The 23,100-nt window shown below is 36.1% G+C and overlaps 1 long non-coding RNA gene across 1 annotated transcript in view; it reads right to left on the reverse strand.

The window, feature by feature from the left end:
* Positions 1 to 5,495: 5,495 nt before the first annotated feature.
* LOC121102285 overlaps positions 5,496 to 23,100 on the reverse strand; it is a 161,537-nt gene continuing 143,932 nt past the window's right edge. Inside the window, exon 3 of the long non-coding RNA XR_005834385.1 lies at positions 5,496 to 5,922. This is a non-coding gene — a long non-coding RNA (uncharacterized LOC121102285). The remainder of the gene's footprint in view (positions 5,923 to 23,100) is intronic.

Below are 23,100 nucleotides of genomic sequence, written 5' to 3' on the forward strand. Positions count from 1 at the left end.
AGTATTTTCTAATATATAAGATTATTATATCAAAACATCTTCATTTTTTGACTATTCGCCTGGTTCTAATTCCTTAAATGTTTTTTAAAGATTTTATTTATTTATTTATTTATTTATTTATTTATTTATTTATTTATTTATCTGAAAGACAGAGAGCACAAACAGGGGGAGAGGCAGAGGAGAGGGACAAGCAGACTCCCCACTGAGCAGGGAGCCCCACAAGGGGCTTGATCCCAGGATTCTGAGATCATGACCTGAGCCGAAGGCAGACACTTAACTGACTAAGCCACCCAGGTGCCCCTAATTCCTTAAATATTAAAAAGTTGAGAATAGTGGGGTTTTTTGCACATCTCAATTTACATCACAACAAATCCAGGAGTTCTCCAGATGGTTGTGAAGGACTCAGGGAAACGTGACAACTTAGAAACAATTAGATTTTAAGTGAATACTCATCTTCCATAAGCGAATGGCCACCGTCATACCCAGAGGATTCTGCGAACTTCCGTGCTCAACTCTATCAGTTATGATGAAAACTGAGATGTTTCCCTGATAAGTAATGTGGCAGTGCTTATCAAAGTAAGAGAGCACATATCCTCTGGCCCAGAAAGTCCATTGCTGGAAATGTATCTTTACAGAGGTAGCTGCACGCGTGCACAGACACACATACAAGGACTGCTTAGATAAAATATGGCTCCGGCGCCGACTCAGCCGTTTAAAAAAGTAAAGTACAGCAATAAGTACCCATATAGGAACTCATCCCCAAGACAGTAAAATTGAATGTTAAAAACAAAAAAACAACAACAAAAAACTCATCGCACCCTAGGATGCATTTGATAATCCCATTTGTGTGTAAGAGAAATGCATGATACACAGAAAATTTCTACAGGGATGCTAAACAGCTTTTAACTCTAGTTAAATTAAATTGAAGAAGTAGAATCAGGGAGTCAGAAGAAGGGCCAGGAAAGAAATTTGTACTTCTTACCTCATGATTTTGGGTAATTTTTCTTTTTGTTTTTCTTTTTCTTTTTCTTTTCTTTCTTTTTTTTTTAAGAGAGAGAGAGTAAAAGCGGGGGTGTGGAGAGGAGGAGGGGCAGAGGGAGAGAGAGAGACTCTCAAGCAGACTCCCTGCTGAGTGGAGCCCAATTCGGGGCTCAATCTCACAACCCAGACATCATGACCTGAGCTGAAGGAACAGTAAGTCTTTTGGGTGAGAAATCAGTAGCCCCCAGATATTTGTAGCAAGATACCTGTAATCAAAAGTTCCTTCTGCTAAGAGCCAGAGATTTGTAAAGCAGTGGCTGGAAAAACTAAACAAGCATATTAACTTCGTTTTGCTGGAAAGTTTTACTATTGGATTGGATCTTTCCCTCACAGTGATCTCCCTCTGCATCCCTTTATAGGTAATAAGACAAAAACTGAAAGAAGCAATGGCCTTATAATACGGCAATGCAAAGTTACATCAGTCAGTCAGAGCAACCGTGGTAACAAGAATATGCAACGTCAAACCCAAAATGACTGAATTTTTCCTCTAATTGACTAAATAGTTAAAGTTTATGTAGACACAACCACTGTCAGACTTTTAATGGTGACTACACCCTCTAAGATGGAAGTACAGTGTATTTTCAACTCGACGGGAACATTTGTGAGCCTTTCCTTAACTAGGAGTCAGAGCACGAACTGAATAATTTCTAAGTTACTTTTCATATATAGTATTTTACATGACATTGACCTGTGTATGCAGATCCATTGCTAGGAATAACAATGATAATGCTTGTTGTTCATTGCACATTTACCATATGCCAGACACTGGTACAGAGTTTCATATGCATTACCTTTTTGGCTCTTCATGACAACCCTATGCAATAAGTGTTAGTAGACCTATTTGACAGTGGAGGATGACCCTTAAGGAGGTTGACTATCAGAAACAGAATCAAACCCAGATTTGGCTCACCTCCAAGCCTACAAGGTCTCGCCTCTCCCATCCACCTCTACTAGTAAGTTTTATTGTAACTTAAAATAATACATCTTTAATAATACTTTCCCCTAAATATTGTCCCTTGGACTTCAATATTTCCAGTGCTTAAATTTTTCATGGTCCTGGGAGAATAGGTGAGTTTCGCATGGTTGTACTAGAGAAACTGGCCTCAACATGCCACTTCCTAGAAATCACACAAACCCATGATTTAAATAAAGTTCAAAATCTGTATATTGCATAAACTATTTATATATTGTAAAAATATAAAGTATTAAGAACAGTATTATGAGGGCAGCTTCTTTTGAGAACATGACAAGTTATCATGACAACAATGTTTTATTTTGTTCTTTGAAAAGCATTCCTTTTTAGGGAAAGTAAGAAGCTCACAAGTGAATATTAGGCATAAGGTCACTTCCCATTCATTGGTTTACCCAGAATAATTTTGCTTAAAACACTGACTTCAAATTAAACAATTACATAAAATTTTATGAAAAACAGGATTGGAATAATATATTTAGTAATTAAATAGAGTATAATATTTTCATTTAGGAATGAGGTATTATCTTTATAAGTCAGACATTTAATTTCTGTGGTATACAGTACTAAATTAAAACCATTACACCTTAACACATATACAATTCTTATTCACTAAGAACATACTGTAAAAAAGGATGCACAAATTAGAATCACACAAAGGCAATACTATTTTGCTATTAAAGAATGAACCAGAAGATAAAGAAAAGTGACACAGAAGATTCAAAAGCTGATATTTCATGGTCAGAACAAAAATTACCTAGAACATTTAGCTAATTGTGGGATTCAAATTTTAGGAAAAGAGGCTCATCAGAAACAGTCGAATTTACTATTTTACTTAAAAAAATCAATTTTGCTGATACTAATGCAAGATCATCCTCCAGACCAATTTATTATCCAGGAAATTTTAAAATTAAAAACTTTGAGCCCGGTCAAAAAATACATTGACTCCATTATGCAAATAGCTTCTGTCAGGGAAATCTCTTCCTTTTAAATTTCTGAAGACGAGCCTGCCATTTTATCATGAACCTGGATGATCGCTTGAAACATGCTCCCCACTCCAGGTCATACAGGAAGAGCTTCTGTCTGTGTCTGAGCTGGAGGTCTCAGCAGCACTGGGGATCCCTCTGGTCTACCTTCCTCTGAACCTCAATGTTTAACTTTTTACTTCAGTGAAAAGCTTATGAATATTAGGAGGGAACTGGAAGTTATTCCTATTTCACGTGCACCTTTTACATTGGATTTTAAACATGGCTGAGAATATACTATTTCTCTTCAACAACAGCCTTGGAGAGGCTTCAAATAACTGCTATCCACAAAATCGCTTTCCTTCTTGCAGTTTCTGAGGCATATGGACGCAAATAGAAGGGAGAAAACATGAGTGATGGGTCCGTAGAGGAATATACTAACCATTAAATATGTGGACTCTTTTCATTAATCTCTTGTCTACAGTTGTTTTATCTTGGAAATGGGGGGAAAATCTGCCATGTAAATTGTGTGTACCTTAGATCTATTACTGGGCATGAATGTTTGTCTTTTTCAAACCAAACAGGATTTGGGAGTATTCTAAAGTCTCTCTGCTGGTCTCCTCAGCTTCCAATCAAGTGAAGAATTCACTTTTAAAATCTTCAGGCTTTCAAAGTTGAATCCAAGATGCGACGATGACGTTCGTCTTTTTTTGTTAGGTGATACTTTTACTGAGCAATCTAACTACCAACAATGGTAAATTCCAGAGCTTGTGTTTTATTGTTTAAATGTATGAAAATGCTTATTAATAGGGAAATATTAATAATATTATTACAACCCATCAAATATAGCCTAGTGTATACCTGCAGCTTCAGTTGTATTTTCTCAGTAACGTGGTTAATTATAGCTGTATTACTTCTCCATCGCAGAGATACATCTGATTTTTCATATTTCTAAATGTATGTTAAAAGTTAAAAGTAAATTTTCAGTTTTCTCCACCAATTGATATGCTTAAAAAATGTAATATTAGAGCAATCCTCATATGGCAAAAAAACAAAACAGCCAGTTATTTCCTTCTGTGAGATTTCTTTTTATGGTAACCAAACCCACGCAGAGTCATTTTTGGCACCCATTGCCAACAAAGGAGAGATATTCCAAACACAATTCCGCGTTCACATTTAAAATTCTCCCAGTGTCTTTGCGTGCTACGAAAGGAGTGAGCTATTTTGTTGGAGGATGCAACTCTGGGGTTTCCTGTGGATGGTGCCCCAGCCAGTAGGAGCCCTTCAGGCAGTAAAGACAGGCGTTGCCTGGCAGCTTAAGCACGTTTTTCAGAGGGGCACAGTGTTGAAAAAGATAGTATCCTCTGCGTGACTGTTACATGGAAGTTGCCATTTTTCTAAAAGCGTGCCCTCTCCCTTGGCTACTCTTCACAGTCCCACTCAAATAAATTTGGCACCCAGTTAAATAATTTCCTCAGACAGGCCTTGAAAGGAAAGGCACAGAAACAGCGTCCCGTATAGACCTCAACAGAGGTCTCTTCAGGATAACAGCTGGGTGGGATTGGCAGGAAGGCAGGCTTGCTCTGCAGATGAATAAAGGCTTACAGTATCCAGGGTTGTCAATCTGGGATCTTTTGCTTAGAAAAACACTATCTTAGAAAAAAGCTTTACCTCAGGAAATTAATCATTACTTGAGTGGTGGCAAAAGTCAAGTGCGCATCAAATAATAACATCCTAAATAATAATGGTATAAAATGACTGGCAACAAACACTACCTCTCCACTTCCAAAATTTTAGTAATACACATTTTTAAAAATCAAAGTGGTTATTTGGCTTTTTGGGAGGGGGGAGAAGTGGGGGGATATTATGCTTGTAAACAAATATGCACATCTTAAAATAGTAATTACTGAATAAAACTTTAGAGGCCATTTCCATATATTTGCTTTTAAAATGCCAGAGATCAATTACCAAATATTTTAAGAAATACATGAACATCTCAGGGCACAATGATGGTCTCACAAATCACTACCACATAGGAGGACTGGATAAGGGGAAAAAGGATCTACAAAAAAACCGTGACCATTGCCAGAGTCCAGCTGAATACAGACTTATTTCCACAGGATGATTAAAAAAAGGCACCATCCTGAGAGCCAAATTCATTATAAATGCTTCTTTTATTAGTAAAAATCCCCATAACAACCTTAGTTCTCCCTAAAATAAGCCAGCTGCCAAAAAGAGGAGGATACTGTATATTATATAAAACGCTGCCAAGCAATCGAGAGAACTTTTGGAGAAAAGTAAAAATATTTTGATGATTACCCTCTAATTTGACATAAGTTAAAATCCAATTTGATATTTAAAACCTAATGGAAAACTAAACTATATATTTTTCCACGCTGGCTACCCTGAGGGCATGATAGCAGATGCTTGGATAGTTTGCATATGTAGTCAAGGTATTTATGATTTATTTTGACTGTAGCCTGCTACTCTCAATATCTTTCTCTAAAAGTTGTTTGCAATTTTTTTTTTTTTACAATTGTGATTTTGTTCTCCCCATTGTATAGCCAAAATAATTAGGACGCATGAGGTAGAATTTTACATGAAAATAAACTTTGCCAGGAAGAAATTCTCTTAAATAAGGTTATCTCAGTTAAGGGCATTACAATTAAAACTGGTTTGCAAAACAAAACAAAACCTTCGCAACACTTTTCTCTCTAAAGGGCATATCCATTCTTTCCTCCCAGATTTAATGACAAAGTTGGTTTACATAGGGGTACATGGTACGCCAAAACTGCTTTTCAAGTTAAATGTAGAAACAATTAGAATAAAGTAATAAATTTTAGTTATTAACCTGTTATCCACATATCAAAAAACGGCATCACAACCATCGATGCCTTCCGCAACGCCGACTCTCCCCACAGGAACTCATGCACAACTTCGGGGAATCTAAAAAATGAACAAGAAGAGTTTTTAAATGATGGCACTTGTAGTCAATTGAAGAGGCATGCTTACTCTTCATTCATACAAACTGCTTTCCTTGAGGAAAGAAAATTTGGAAGAGGATCTCTCAAGAAGACATTTTTTTTTCCGAAGAAAAAAATTTCCTCTCTTTCAACATAGTTTAAATCTTTTGAACAAGTACTTGTATTCAAAAGAGAATTGCCTATACCAGCAAAAGTGGAGGCAAGTAGGAAAATAATGGTTGGGTTTTATCGTAACTTATTGGAACTAGGGATTATGCCATGGCAGGGCATGACACAGGCCTGCATTAAAGCTGAGATTCTCCTAAAACTTCTTTTGGTGCACCGGCAACTAAACTCCACAGGATAAAGTCTCAGAGAATCTCGTAGTGAATTCCTTTCTATAGTTTATTTCAGCAATGTTATGTTCTGTGCTAAAATTAATTTCTGAAATAGGAAGCCAAAACCAACCAAACTAAAATCCTGAGACTTAACAAGAAATAAAGAAAGGGACTTTCTCGTACTTAGAATTAATATTTATCCAACTCTAAACCAAAGAAATGCATGGAAAGTCAGTCAAACTACTTAATCCAAACAGATTAACCAATCAACCATTTTGAGATGGTTTATCTCTCACTGCAAAAGGCCCATATAAAATATTATTATACTATCCTTAGATGGCTGTTGTATATTTGTTCATTTTTTTAAATATTGCTTTTTCATCCAGACAGGTTAGTGTCTCATAGGAAGGACTAAAGATTCAAGACATGCCAAAATGTGCCTTAATCTAGTCCCCCTTCATGTGAGCATTCCAAGTGCTTGAAGGACATAGTTTGCTTTAACCCCCCCCCCCTTTCCACACCGCCGCAGTAGCGCTTTAGGACACCCTGTGCACTTTGAGACATGAATCATTATAAGCAAGTAGGCCCACTTGGTTCCTCAAAAGACACAAAACGTACAAAAATAGCTTCTGCAATTGAAGCAAGAACCTCGTCAGCAGCCAGATGAATGTGGGTGGTCAGATAAGATTCCGTTGCTGCAAAGGGCAAATTATTAAGCAAATGCTAGATTTATTTTCTTTTTTAAACTATGTTCTTCTTGCCTCAAATCAACCATTTGCTGGTACTTAAAATGACACTTGACAAGCTCTACTATTCTCCAAATTGAAAGCTTCATCAAAGCCAAAGTATATGATTGATTAAACACTGAAAAAAAACATATTCTATAAGATAATTAAGTATATCTATATTTTTAATAAACCATATAACACCTCTTAAAAAAAAAACAAGCTAAAGTGCTTTAAAAACAACAACAACAACTATACTTTGGCAATATGACCTAATCTAAAGCAAAGCATGGCATCCCTCAGGAAAAAAAATAAATAAATCACTGAGCTATTTTGCACTCTGAATAAAATTCACCTACGACATAAATGGGCCAAGATTCTACAGATATAGCTATTTACAGGGAACAACGACTTGCAGTATTCAGTGACACCTACGATTGGCAATCCCACAGTCATTGAACTAAGAGGCAAGCAGGGAGAAGGAGAACATAACCGTCGGAAGGCCAGCCCGGACACCCACTCCTTCCAACTGAGTTGCTACTATAGACAGGCACCCAACCATTTTCAATCCCAGAAATCCTCATTCTTGCCAACAGCTTCCACAGGCAAAACAGAGCACAAGAGTATCCCTCAGACAAGCTGTGACAGGGCAATGTTCCCAGTTCTGACTCTGCTTTTCCAGGCTTACTTTCCAGGACTATGGCTACTAGAAATAGGAAACACTTATCTCATGACATGCACATAAATCTGGAATTTTAGATTAGAGAAGATCCCTCTTTTCACTCAATAAGAGGAATCAAATTTCTTTTTGTCACATGACTTAAAATTCATGACCTCTTCAATGTTGGATTTCCCTTGGAGAACACAAAAATCAACGGCAAGGATATTACATTTCTATTTTACCTTACAGAAACTTCCAGGTAATTAGTGTGATTCTGAAGCAAAGATCTGGGCGGTATTAACATGAAAGATATGATACCAACTTCGGTGATTGTGCACAAATAATTTTGTTGCAAATTAGAATCAGTAATGGCCTCTACAAGCGAGGCAGTTATTACTATTACCATAAAGACAGGAAGATAACTATCTCAGAAAATGATTTTTGCATTAATTTTAAGTGAGTTTTTGTGCCTCAGTTTGTTTATCAAAATATAAGAAAAATCATTCCTCAAATAGCTCTTGAGAATGTAGTGTGACAACTTATGTTCCTTAGAAATCAAGAGTTCACACAGTATACTCAAACAATGGAGTAAAAGAGAAGAGATTTTCATTTCTTCAACTTTACTTTTAGGTTATTAGATTCATAAGACATCATCAAGCAATGAAACTTAAATATTTAATAAAACTAACAATTTTATTTCAGGAAATAGTGTTAATGGATCTTGTTAAATATCCTGTCATTTAAAATTCATTCCTAAATATGGGGTGAAAATTATCTTTCACTTTACTAACAAAGTACAGACTGACTTTTCTGTCACCTACAGGTTTATAGGAGAGTTCCTCAAAATTATTTTCCAATTCCCCCATCTCCAATTTGTAACAAAACACTTGGAAAATTTGAACATTACTGTTTCTGTCCCAGTGGTTTCTCAACCTTTCTACTCTAAAAAAATCTTGGCATTAGGTATTTATTCTTGGATGCTTACAAGGCATTGTCACTAAGCCAAGCAAGGAACACACTGAGCTATGATAGTAAATGATAGATAGATAATAGATAGATAGATAGATAGATAGATAGATAGATAGATGATAGATAGATAGATAGATAGATAGATAGATAGATAGATAGATGATAGATAGATAAATATCTTTTAAAATATCCATTATTGGTAAGAGTTTTTTATTATTTCAATTCTCTATTCTTCCAAATTGTTTTAAGACAAGTTATGACTTAATGGTTTAATATGACTTTTTGATGAGTCTTGCAAAACATTGAAGTTTCATTGGCAAACTTCTCGTGCAAATATAAGTACCTTCCATCATTCTTGTTTTTGTCTTGAGGTTAAACAAATGCATACTAGAGCATAATTTTAGTAGAAGCGCTGATAAGATAAACCAGTTACAGTTTAGATGGGCATCGTGACAATTAAAAATAATTATTATCCACATCAACTCTTGAAAAAATGGCAAACAGGACTGGAAACAAGATATGATCCTTAGGTTTCTCATTTAAAAGAAGTGTTTAACTATGACAAGTTTAAATATGACACGTTTAAATATGACACTACTCTTCACACACTAGAGAAGAGATACTTATATTTAATAGTGGTAAAAGAAATTCCAAAGTAGTAGGTAAAGATGGGAGAAGGGTACATAAAGAGAAATGCATGTTCAAGATACATTTTGTTAATTCCATCAGTTTTTTGAAGAGAGGCATCTTTTCCCCACTTAAAAAAAAAAAAAAAGGCTCTAAATGGGCCCTTTGTTCCACTTCAGAGTGTCTTGTGTGGCAAGGTAAGAAGTGCCTGGGAGGTGGAAGAGAAGGCAGGCACACATGGTGACAATACACAAACACACACACTCAGTCACACACACTGATCGGTGTGATGACTATAAGCTTAGACCTTTGGAAACAGTTTGTAAATCAAAGTGAAGGTTGGGGCTAGGTTTGAAATGTAAAAAAGAAGATAAAGGGTTAAAAAGGGTTAAATGCAAAAAAAGAAGATAAAGGTATAGGTTTGTTTCCTATACAAACAGGAACAGGAAAAGGTAGTAATTTTTGGAACACGGGACAATTAATTACTGGGACAAGGCAGGGGCTCTGAAAAGTCAAAAAATGTGTGTGGGGAAAAGGGAGTTTCCACAAGAGGAAGTTGGGGCAAACTGAGTCAAATTCACCTGTTTTGTCTTTTTGTTTAGGGTTCTGGTTCTAGAAACTGCTTGTAAAAATGATCCCAGAGCTCCCTGTGGTCTATTGCTGCTTCTCAGCAGGTAGTTGGTACTGAAACAGACAAGATACAAAATGAAACACTGTGTCAATTAATACTACTAAAAGCAACCCAAGAAGTAGGCACATGTGATTTAGGGATTATAATTTAAACCTCCTTAACTAGATTTCTTTTTTCACTATTTTATGACACTTTTAGGCATTTATCAATGCCTACTATGCACCAGCAAATGGGCTAAGTTTACAAAATACAAAAAGGGAGAGGCAAGCTCCCCATTTAAGACTTCAGAGCCTAATGGGGAGACATTTGTGAACAAATAAGTTCAACAAAGTGTTTTAGGTGCTTTGACATAAATATAAACACAGAACAGGGAGGCCACAAAAGAGGCAATAGTCAATTCCATCAAGAAAATTAGGACAGGTTTAGTGAGGCAATGGATATTAAGTTAAGTCTTTAAAGAAAACTATGTTAATACACAAAAGTACATAATTCTCAATGTTAGGTTGAGAAATAAACATACTTGTCTGATGAAATAAAAATATAAGACTCTATCATTCCAGTTTCTCTCTAATTGTATATACTTTTAGCATGGCGAAATGTTAGTTCACGGAACTTAAGGAATAAGGTGCTCTAGTTAAGGAATAAGGTGTTCTAGTTAATACAACCTTATGGTTAGGTAAAGGCCACAGAGAAAACGATTTTTGTTTAACATCTGCTAGTGATTATTTTCCAAAGTACATTAGGCTTCTCCTTGAGTTAATTAGAGTCTCCTGAACATAATTTAATCTTTCTTTGATGATTCAGTATCGAACAGTGCTCTCTAGTCCTTACTCTGCATCTGGGCTGCGATCATCTGATATTGGCAATGCAAACTTCTCCACACGTGTTCCTAAGCACATGTCATATTTTCCAAGATCACAGTTGTAACTGAGATTTGTTTTCTTCACCACACATTTGACATCAAATAAGTCATATCTGACTAACTTGTTTTAGGAGAAGATATATAACTATCCACTTCTATCACCATTAATTTTGGGGCCTATTCTAAATCATATAGGGAGTATTAACTACTGTGAAACATTTTAGAAATCATTCAATCCATCAGTCAACTAACAGAAGAAAAAGGTGAGAACCAGAGAAATCAAAAGATTTCCTTAAGGACCCAACAGGTCATTGTGATGGGTTTGAGCTATTGTTCAGGTCTTCAAACTTTCAAGTCAATTATTTCCCACTCTCTACACTACTTCCTCTTATTGAAAGTTTATTAATCTGGCCATAATGCAGAAGCTGATTGAAAGGAATGAAAATTGAAGAATAAATAGCATTGAACTTAGAATGAATGAAAATGTTTATCATTCATACTTTAAAACTAACTGGTCAAAGAAACAGAAAATAACAGTAGCTAAAAACCAATACCCCCATTGCACTGGCAATCAATTTTTACAGAAAATTTAAAAAATTCGATAAAAATTTTAATTTTTCCAAAATGAGTAAATGTTAGCAAAATCAGTTGTCAAAATAATCAATTTCTACAAGTAGTACATCATTTTGTATCCAAACCAAAAATATTTATTTAATTCTCAACCATTTTCCAGCAAAAGCTATTTTGTTATCAAGCTTCTTATGTTCTTACAATGAAAAAAAAATTTAATTAAGTATTTTAAGTCAAATTATGCAATCATCTTCCCCAAAGCAAGGATAGCTCTTTCACTGACAACCAATGGAGGTACACCCCTTGGTTCATAATACCAAAATTTCACCAAGGAGGCCTATGGAGATACGGTAACCCCATTTCCACAATTACTATTTTTCTGGCAGAATGGTGGATGCTGCCTTGTTCTTTAAAAAGGGCAGGACCAATTAAATGTTTTGTATGATTAAAAATCTTACTATTTTCAGTGCAATTTTAAATGGGACTGTTTTCTTAATTTCTCCTTCTGCCTCTTCATTATTAGTGTATAGAAATGCAACAAATTTCTATATATTGATTTAGTGTGCTGCAACTTCACTGAATTTATTTATCAGATCTAATAGTTTTTTGGTGGAGTCTTTAGGGTTTTCAATATATAGTATCATGTCATCTGAAAATAGTGAAAGTTTTACTTCTTTCTTAGCAATTTGTATACCTTTTATTTCTTTTTCTTGTCTGATTTCTTGCACCAAAAATAACAAAATACTTAGGAATAAACTTAACCAAGGAGGTGAAAGCCCTATACTCCAAAAACTATAAAATATTGATGAAAGAATGTGAAGACAACACAAACAAATGGAAAGATAGTCCACGCTCATGGACTGGAAGAACAAAGATTGTTAAAAATGTCCACATTACCCAAAGTGATCACAGATTTAATGCAATCCTTATCAAAATACCAACAGCATTTTTCACAGAACAAGAACAAGTAATCCTAAAATTTGTATGGAATCACAAAAGATCCCAAATAGCCAAATCGATCTTGAAAAAGAAGAACAAAACTGGAGGTATCACAATCCCAGATTTCAAGATATACTACAAAGTTATAGTAATCAAAACAGTATGGTACTGGCACAAAAATAGATGCATAGATCAACAGAACAGAATAGAAAGCTCAGAAATAAACCCACGATTATATGGCCAATTAATCTTTGACAAAGGAGGCAAGAATATGCAATGGACAAAAAAACAGTCTCTCAACAAATGGTGTTGTGAAAACTGGATAGCAACATGCAAAAGAAAGAAACTGGACCCCTTTCTCACACCATACACAAAAATAAACTCAAAATGGATTAAACACCTAATGTGAGACCTGAGACCATAAAAATCCTAGAAGAGAACTTAGGCAGTAATTTCTCTGATATCAGCCACAGTAACATTTTTCTAGATAAGTCTCCTGAGGCAAGGGAAACAAAAGCAAAAATAAACTACTGGGACTACATCAAAATAAAAAGCTTCTGCACAGCAAAGGAACCTATCGGCAAAACTAAGAGACAACTTACTGAATGGAAGAAGATATTTGCAAACAATACAACCAATAAAGAGTATCTAAAATACAGAAAGAACTTACACAACTCAGCACACACACAAAAACAAACAATCCAATTAAAAAATGGGTGGAAGCCATGAACATACATTTCTCCAAAGAAGATCTACAGATGCCTAATAGACACATGAAAAGATGCTCAACATCATTCATCATCAGGGAAACACAAACAAAACCACAATGAGATATCACCTCATATCTGTCAGAATGGCTAAAGTCAAAAACACAAGAAACAACAAGTGTTGAGGATGCAGAGAAAAAGGAAACATCATGCACTCTTGGTGGGAATGCAAACTGGTGCAGCCACTGTGGAAAACAGTATGTAGGTTCCTCAAAAAATTAAAAATAGAACTACCATATGAATTCACTAATTCCACTACTGGGTATTTACCCAAAGGATATGAAAACACTAATTTGAAAAGATATATGCACCCCTATGTTTATAGTAGCATTATTTACAATAGCCATGACATGGAAGCAACCCAAGTGTCCATCAACAGATGAATGGATAAAGAAGATGTGGTATACAATGGACTATTACTCAGCCATAAAAAAGAATGGAATCTTGCCATTTGCAACAACATAAATGGATCTAGGGAATATAACACTAAGTCAAATAAATCAGAGAAAGACAAATACCATATAATTTCACTCATATGTGGAATTTAAGAAGCAAAATAAATGAACAGAGAAAAAAGAGATAAACCAAAAACCAGACTCTTTTTTTTTTTTTTTAAAGATTTTATTTATTTGACAGAGATAGAGACAGCCAGCGAGAGAGAGAACACAAGCAGGGGGAGTGGGAGAGGAAGAAGCAGGCCCATAGCAGAAGAGCCTGATGTGGGGCTCGATCCCAGATCACCAGGATCACGCCCTGAGCCGAAGGCAGACGCTCAACCGCTGTGCCACCCAGGCACCCCATTACTACAGAGAACAAATTGATATCTACCAGAGGGGAGGTCTGTGGGGGGATGGGTTAAGTAAATGAAAGGGATTAAGAGTACACTTAATATAATGAGTACTGAGTAATGTATAAAATTGTTGAATCACTATGTTGTACACCTGAAACTAATTTAATGCTGTATGTTAATTATACTGGAATTAAAATAAAAAATATCTTTTTTGTTTTCTTGGCTGTGATACATTTTTATTTTTATAGTCCAATTCTTATCTTTTCCCCTTCCTTCCAATTCCCACTATTCTATCCCTTAATGTTATTATGGTAGGTAAATAACCACTTCCTGCCAAGCTATCTTAAATATTTACTCTAACTAAGTATTTGGAGGATAAAACCTGAGGAGGACTATTTGGCTACTATACTCTAACAAGAAATACAACAAAAAAGTCATAATTCCAATATATTGTGCTCTCAAGTTGTACCTTTTACAGTGCTATGTTTACTCTTTGGTTGCTACAGGTATACATGAGTAAGGTAATGATTCCTTCTCCAATTTTTCTTTCACTCTTGGATGTGCCAAGATTAGCATAAAGGCCAATGTTAACTTCAGATTATGTGAACAAAGAGAAGGGAGAAAACAAATAGTAAAATATGCATTATTTTATAAGTATGCATAAAATAGGCTGACCTTGCCTGAAGGAAAATCCGTCTCTCACAGTAGACCCTTCCATATCAATGGAAATAATACCAAAAGCATGAATGCGTAGTTGAAAGTTTGAATTGCATTTCATATCTCATGCTACAACTAATTCTCAGGTGGCAGGGGGAAAAATCATCTTCAGTCTCCCTACATTAGGTCTACCCACAATAAAGATCCCTGAAGAAAGAAATCAAGGCAAGGCCTATGATATGTCATACATATAACCTAACCAGATGGGCCCTGTCTGCCTCTATAACTGAGCAGCTGAAATAATAAATTCTATCTCCTCTCTTGAAAATTCTTACAGAGTGAGGAGACTGAGCCATGAGTCAGTGTAGAGGTATACAACCTCAGTAAGTCAAAGAGCACTTCTTGATTTAGCACTAGTCCTGGATCAGCAAGGCACACAGACTTTAGAAATGGACATAATGTTAGCACACAGCAAATATCCTGAAACTCACTCAGTTATTATTGGAGTTCAAGAAAGCATATGATCAAAAAGGGCTTGAACAACCAACTAAGTCTCAACAGAGGCACATGGTTCAAACAGACTCCATGTTTACCCAAAGGAAGTAACCAGAAAACCTTTAAAATTACCTATGCGATGTGGTTATTCAGGTACTCTCCTGACATTTTGACAAACTCTGAATTCATATTCTGCATTCATATTTTCAGCCCCATCTTGGAATATATCATTGCTCACAAAGTTTAAGGCTAGAAAAATACCCAAGTTTCAAGCAGGTGTTTATAAGATCCTCTTGGATAAACTCTGTCAGATAATTCCAGAATTCCATTTAAGGGCCCTTTTGCTCAATCAAAGACATTTTTCCCAAAGCTTTTATAAACTAATAAAATGAAATAAAATATTATTAGAATGTAAATTTCATATCTATTTGAATTTGAATGCAGATATTACATTTTATTTACAGTACATATGTAATTTAAATATCATATGTATTATATAAAATATATATTATATATGAAATTTAGATCAACTTCAGTGAAACTTACCAAGAAAAACTGAATTAAGAATAATGTCCAGGTGTGGAATTCAAAGATAAGTAAGACAAGATTCCTGCCCTCAAAGAACACAAAAAATCTCCAGCAATAGAGTCATAAAATGGTGTTATGGATGCACAGAAACAAAAGATTGCTCGGGAAAGCTGTCTTTAAGAAACACAATCTTAGGCCTTGAAAGGCTAGGATTTGGCAAGTAGAGATACAGAGAAAAGGCATTTAATGTGAACATACTGTCCAAGAGAGAAGAGCAAGGAATGTTGAAGAAACAGTGACGGGAATATTGGATACCGAGGTAATGGAAGTTGGGCTGAGAAGGAAAGGGTGGCAGACAATAAAGGAACTTGATTTGGTAGATAATGAAAGCCGGCAGAGGTCCTGAGCAGGTACCACGATCACAGAGATACTTTAGTAAGTTCACACTTAGAGCCCATGTCTTTCCATCCACTTTTGAGCAAATTTTTGCAACTATGTAGGCTGAAAAAAAAATTCAAGACAGAGGAGTTTAAGACAAGGGAGAAGAAAAGCTAAGGGGGAAAGATCCAAGTAATAAGATAATTGGTGGAATAAACTCTCAGAAAAATGAGAAAGAAAAGGAAACTCAAAAGCACAGATTAAGGGATCAGTTTCAGAAGAAAGAATGGAAACTTTTCTGTTTTAGACTGGAAGGACAGAAGAAATAATGAAGCAAGATAACCTTTTAAATAGAGAGAAAAGAAATGGATAAATTCCCTGAAGATGTTTTCAACCTGCTCAGAAAAGTCGAAGGCTGGTCCTCTGACGAGGGATAGGAGAGGGAGCTCGAGTTGGTGAAGGCTTCATGAGTTTAAACATCCATCTGTCCTGAGTTCTTAATACACTTAACAGTCTTAGGAAGAACACTATTTGTTCTTAGGCTATTTAAAAAGAGGGTTTTGCACCAGAATATATGTAAAATTTATCTAAGTTGATAAATATATCCAAATAATATATCATATCAAATAATACAATAAAAGATTGTATTTATCTTTTATTTTTCAATAAAACTCTGAGGCTGATGAACTATAAGCCACTCTTTATAAAGAGTAGATTTAAGACAATTAAAAAAAATTATATACCATTTTTTTTACTGTTTTTTTCAAAACCACAGCTGAAGAGGTCTCTTTTATACTGTAAACATAAACATTGACCTATATTGATTTTAGAACTCTTACTGAGTTTTAGATGATCAAACTATTAGTTAATATCTGGAATATGGATTTGTTATCTTATTGAAATAACTACATATATTCAAACACATTTGAAAGATCTTGAAAGTTTAACAGTCATTTGAATGTCTCACAGGACATGGGACAGTAGCTGGCAGACTAGAAAGTCAATAGGTACTTGTCAGTTGAATGAATGATGAAAAGAATTATATGAGGGGAGCCTAAGTGGCTCAGTTGGTTGGGCAACTGCCTTCAGCTCAGGTCATGATCTCAGGGTCTTGGGATCAAGCCCCAAGTTGGGCTCCCTGCTTAGTGGGGAGTCTGCTTCTCCCTCTGTGCTCTCCCCTTCCCCCTGCTTATGCTCTCCCTCTCCCTCTCTCTCTCTCAAATAAATAAAATCTTTAAAAAAAAGGAATTATATGAATAAATGCAAATGAATGAATGAACTGATAAATGAGTGTGAATACACTGTGTGTATGTGTGAGGCATGAGGCTTGCTTAATGACTGAAAAAGCACATCATAAACCCTCATCTATAAAGCATGGAAGGGATACTGGCCTGTCTACCACCATATCCAACAATCAAGGACACAGAAACCCATTAAAACTGAGTGATTGACATCAGTGGATTTTAAGAAAACTGAGCATCTCAAAACTTCAAAAAGAATTAGTTTTAGAATTTCTGGCTCCTTTTCAGCTACCAAACACAAAGAAAAGATTTTTTGTAAAAGCTAGATGTTATGTTAGAAATTCAGGTAGGAAAAAAGTGGGTCTTTTTTTTAACCAAATAATAAGTATAAACATCTAACTGCTTTAACTTTTCTTAAAGATCTCATCTCAATACAGTAACTAAATTAAGTGATTACGAGTTAGGCTTAAATGTCTTTACTTAAAATGTCAACAATAAAATCTTAATTTAACTTAGTTTTTTCAGTTTTTCAGTCTTGCTTTCCTGCCTCCTTATTGATTGGAGTGGTCATTTTTATCACTTAAACCTGTGAGATTTGTTGCTGATTCTATGTATGGGGGCTTATGCCAAATATATAAATGTGAAGATCACTGAAAACCAGGGAGAAGAAAGATGGCTCCTGGATTAGAACTTGAAGCCCTGAGGCAACACGTCAGCAAATGTCTAGTTTGGCCTTGAGCAATGGTCAAGACAAATAAGGCAATGTTGACTCCAATGGCCCTCAAGATATAAAAAGTCACTGTTGGGGCACCTGGGTGGCTCAGTCAGTTAACTGTCGGACTCTTGATTTTGGCTCTGGTCATGATCTTGGGGTTGTAAGATTGGGCTCTGTGCTGGGCATGGGGTCTGCTTAAGATTCTCTCTCTGCCCTTACCCCTCCCCCTTCTTAAAAAAAAAAAAAGTCACCCAGGAGTTGTTCATGAATATTCCTACCTCTTGCAGTCTTAGAGTATATTTACCACACTGACTATCAAGATGCCAGTCTATGTGCTAAGTACAAGGGAAGAAGAGGGCAGTATTTAAAGCACTGTAGTCAGATGGTCCAGTCCAAACATATCATGGATCAAGCATTTACTAGCTATGTGACCATAAAAATCTTAGTACAAAGGTAAGTAATAATATCAAATGTCACCTACCAACTTCATTCAATTGTGAGAATTCAGTGAGACATAATGAACTCAATGAACCCAAAGCACTTGGTAGAGTATCTGACACATGGCAATTGCTCAAGTATTATTGTTGTTATTTTTATGGGTTACAACTGCCCTCAGAGACTTAGCCTGGGCTTTGGTCACTCCAGTTCTAAATGGAACCAGACTATAGAGCCAACCTAGAATGCACTGGATGACAGTGGCTCGCTTAAACCTGCTCTGGTAGTAACCTAAGTCCTTGCGCCTAGACTGAGACCATAATGCATGCCCCAGGCACAAGATTGAGGGAGGAGTGACTGGTTGCATTCCTCTATATGAAGTTTCTCATAGTTGAAATTATATGGACTGAATGTTTGTATCTCCCCCAAATTCATATGCTGATACCCTAGCCGACCATGGGCTATGAGATGAGGCTTCTAAGGAAGTAATTAAGGTTGTAAGGGTGGGGCCCTGATCCCATAGGATTAGTGCCTTTACAAGAAAAGACATCAGAGAGCATTCTTTCACTTTCTCTCTCTGCATGCACACCAAAAAGAGGTCCTATGAACACACCATGAGATGAAGGGCATCTATAAGACAAGAGAATAGGCCTTAGGATAAAAACCAACCCTGCCAGCACCTTGATCTTGGGCACCTACTCTCTGGAAGTGTGAGCATTAAATTTCTGTTGTTGAAGGCATGCAGTCTGTGGTATTTTGTTATGGCAGCCTGAACAGACTAACATGATAATCTAATAGTTTTGAGAAAGTACACGAAACTGTTGAAATGAGGGAGAAAAGATGTAATGAAGAGAATACTAGAATTTGAGTCAGAAAATCTGTATTCCTGTGCCAGTTCTAATACCTGGTAGCTATGAAATCTTGGACAATTTATTTAGCCTTTTGATCCTTCTTTCTTCATTCAGAAAATAAAAACAAAAATTCCTCCCAATCATGGTTGTTGTAACCAGGGTGTCTATCATAGTAGGTACTCAATAAATAGATTTTTAAAAGATAATGAGATCAAGGAGGTATTCTGTGAGGAAGAGATATAGTAGTTAAAGATATTATATCTCATAATTCTATATTACTGCCTAAGCAGAATATTGCAATAGTCATGCTGTGTTTCATTCTATCAACATTTAGAAAATATTATTGGTGGCCTAAATATTCACTTTTTATGGTATCATTAGTGACTGAGGTGATATTTTCAATGCTTTAATCAGTAATTTATCAAAGAAAATTGATGATGATTCTATGCCACATTTTTTTCCCCAATTCAATGCCTACTAAAGTATGCATTGCTTGCTACTATAGACAAGGCAAGGTGTCTATTCTAGTTTATTCAGCAATTAAGAAGTTGTGTGATTTATAATTTTTAATTGTCTAAAGTGATGACATGTGGGAGAAATTTACCTGTTGTCAGTATCAAGAAGAATTTTATTTTTATTGAAAACTGGTTTTATAGACACTACATTTTAAGAAAATTTAGTCTTCCTCTTCAGGATGGCTTCTAAAAAGCTAAGATCTAAATTTGGGGCCTTCCTCAAGGAAGTATACAGGCCTTCCTGGCATGTATTTTGACAATAATATCATTTTTAGCTTCAAGTACTATTCCTACTTTTGTTTCCTATTGTCTCATACTCGCGCTTACTAATATGTACACACACACACACGCACACCTCAATAATGGGAACGATTACGACAGACATAATAAATGTAGTTGGGAACTGTTTCTAAAATTGAATCTATTTGTATACTTCAACAGTGTTTGGGCAGCACAATTGTGAAAACTAATTGGTTCCAGGAATATAAAAAGTAATGTGGATACTCTCCAAATATTTGTCTTTTCCCTCTGCTTTCACCTGTATTGATTCCAAGAAAAGAAAGGACTTCATAAATAGAACAGGAAAGGTACATATAACACAACTCAAGAGAAACATTAATTATTTTTTCTTCTCTAAGGAATTGCATATGAATAATATGGAAATAATATGCTCAAATTATATTATCTTTGAGACATGGTCAAATTTCCAGCTACTGTCAAGGCTCAGCAGCAGACATGGTAAATGCATCTGACATATTCTTGGACACAGATAACTTACACTGGCAGATCTACACACAAATCCTGTATGGTGTACTGAAGGGCTGGATGAATGTTTTTTATTTGTTGAACATCCATAAGGTATAAAATCAGATTTGGACACACGTACTTGAGCAAGTTTAGAATCCATTTGATCAGAAAGTATTTCAAGTCTCAAATCAACCTCTACTTCTAAGCATCAACTATTCTAAATGTTACCAAAATTTTAAAAAATGAATTAAGAGTCTAAAAACCATTTTTAGTGCTATTTTGATTAACCAATTATACATGATTTAATTTCATCTTTGTTTTCAAATAAATCCAAATGCTAGAGAATGTGTGGGATTCCTAATTTGGGGTTTCAGTCAACATTGACCAATATCCAACATGGACATACTGGCCTAATTTCTACATTCTTCACACCCATATAAATAATCTGAAGAACACAATTTAAACAATGCAGCCAGAAATAATTCACCTTGAAAAACATTATGAGAAATTAAAAAAAAAAAATACATGCTTTGTTTCAGCTTTAAGAGCAGTTGGCCATCCCACAAATGGTCTTAATTCACTGACTCCCTTTTACCGATGTTATTTGTTATATTGTATATTTGTTATATCTCACTTTCATCCTCTCTGAGATATCACTGAAGAGCAAAGAATTTGCTTTAAAAATCTCATTAAGAATTCTCCATTAGCAAAAATTCTCATCAAATAAACAAAAGTAGAGAAAAATAAGCAAAAACAATTAAGCAAATGAAAACAGAAGACTGCAAAATTAAATACTTCATCATATTGTTTCATTTATCAGGCTTGCACTGATTTCATTAAGGGCCTTAGACAAAGGGACAGCACTAATGTTACTGCAGCATCTGCTCTCTGATTTTAACACGGGTGTAAATTATTCAAATAAGCAGATTATAATACCTCTTTGAAATGATGAGTAGCAATCCAATATAGAGAAGAAAATGTTTTAATATTACCTTGTATAGGTACATTATGTTATTTTTCAAAGCTTATCATTTCACCCTCATAATATCCTCCTAATGTAAGAAGAGCATGAGGAAGTCGAGGCTCAGAGAGGCTAAGCCATGGTCACAACAATATTTCATGGATCACACTATCAGCGGGCAGCTCCCTGGCCTCCTCTTCCCCAACATAAGGCTCCTTTTGTGGACCAAATGGAGCCTATAGACCAGTTTTAAGAGAGCAAGTGTGAGATTTGCAGGCAGAAGACACAGGTTTAAGGTCCCCCTCTCCCGTGGATTGACACTGAGTGGTTGCCCTTACTTTCTCTGAGCTCGAATTTCCTCACATGTAAAATGGGAATAAAGATGCTGGCCTCACTTTTCTACCCCTCTATTGATAAGCCAACAATTGAGATGACATATGAAAGTTGGCTATCAATTTTATTTATTTATTTTTTAAGATTTTATTCATTTATTTGACAGAGAGAGACAGCCAGCGAGAGAGGGAACACAAGCAGGGGGAGTGGGAGAGGAAGAAGCTGGCTCTTAGCAGAGGAGCCTGATGTGGGGCTGGATCCCATTACGCCGGGATCACGCCCTGAGCCAAAGGCAGACGCTTGACAACTGCGCTACCCAGGCGTCCCGGCTATCAATTTTAAATCACCAAACAGGGGCGTCTGGGTGGCGCAGTCGTTAAGCGTCTGCTTTTGGCTCAGGGCGTGATCCCAGCGTTCTGGGATCCAGCCCCACATCAGGCTCCTCTGCTAAGAGCCTGCTTCTTCCTCTCCCACTCGCCCTGCTTGTGTTCCCTCTCTCTCTCTGGCTGTCTCTCTCTGTCAAATAAATAAATAAAATCTTTAAAAAAATAAAAATAAAAATAAAAATAAAAATAAAAATAAAAATAAAAAAATAAATCACCAAACAGTAGAAATTGTTGTCGTGGATACTAACGAACAAAACAGTTTTTTGCTGAAGAAACTAAAACAGAAGACATTCAAAGGCCTGAGGCCTCATACCTCCTACTTCCGAGTGCTCTAAGTTCTACCAACATAGTAAACAGTCAGAAAGCTTGTTACACAATAGACTAATGGGACTGCTGGATGGTTCATCAAGGTCAGCCCATTTTGAGGGATAAGGGAGGCAGAAAATTACAACCCAGGGGAAAAACTGTACAAACTTCCGCTTCCCTCAGTGTCAATGCCTTCTTCATGGGCGTGCTGGTAGATCTAAGAAGTGGAAACACCAACCACGGTGTTTTTATCATAGCATTTGTGTGATGCCTTTGATAGCAAAGAACAGAGAACCTGACCCAAACTCTCTACAGCAAAAATATTAACACTGTTGACTCACAATCCTCAATGGTCCAGGGGTACTGTGCTTTCAGGCTAAGCTTGATCCAGAGACCTGTGAAGGCTTCAGGATTTGGTTTCTTTTACTGAGATTCTTTGGACTCTCTCCCCTCTGTGTGTCAGTTTCTTCATGAGGCTGGCCCCTCTCTTGCTAGTAGCAATGACAAAAGAGATTCCTGACTTCCTCTCTTCGCTACCAAATCAAAGAAAGAGAAAATTTCTCATGGCTTCTCAGGATGAAAATCTTCTTTCATGTTTGACAGGCACTGCCTACTATTACTGAGAAGCCCAGTTCAGAATTATTTATAATACTCTTCTTGACATAAAATCACTACATTAGAAACAAAGGGAAGGATTCTCCAGGCACATGTGTACCTACTCTTTGGGGCATAGC

The sequence above is a fragment of the Ursus maritimus genome, unplaced genomic scaffold (assembly GCF_017311325.1).
Source record: "Ursus maritimus isolate PB19 unplaced genomic scaffold, ASM1731132v1 scaffold_13, whole genome shotgun sequence".
NCBI lineage: Eukaryota > Metazoa > Chordata > Mammalia > Carnivora > Ursidae > Ursus > Ursus maritimus.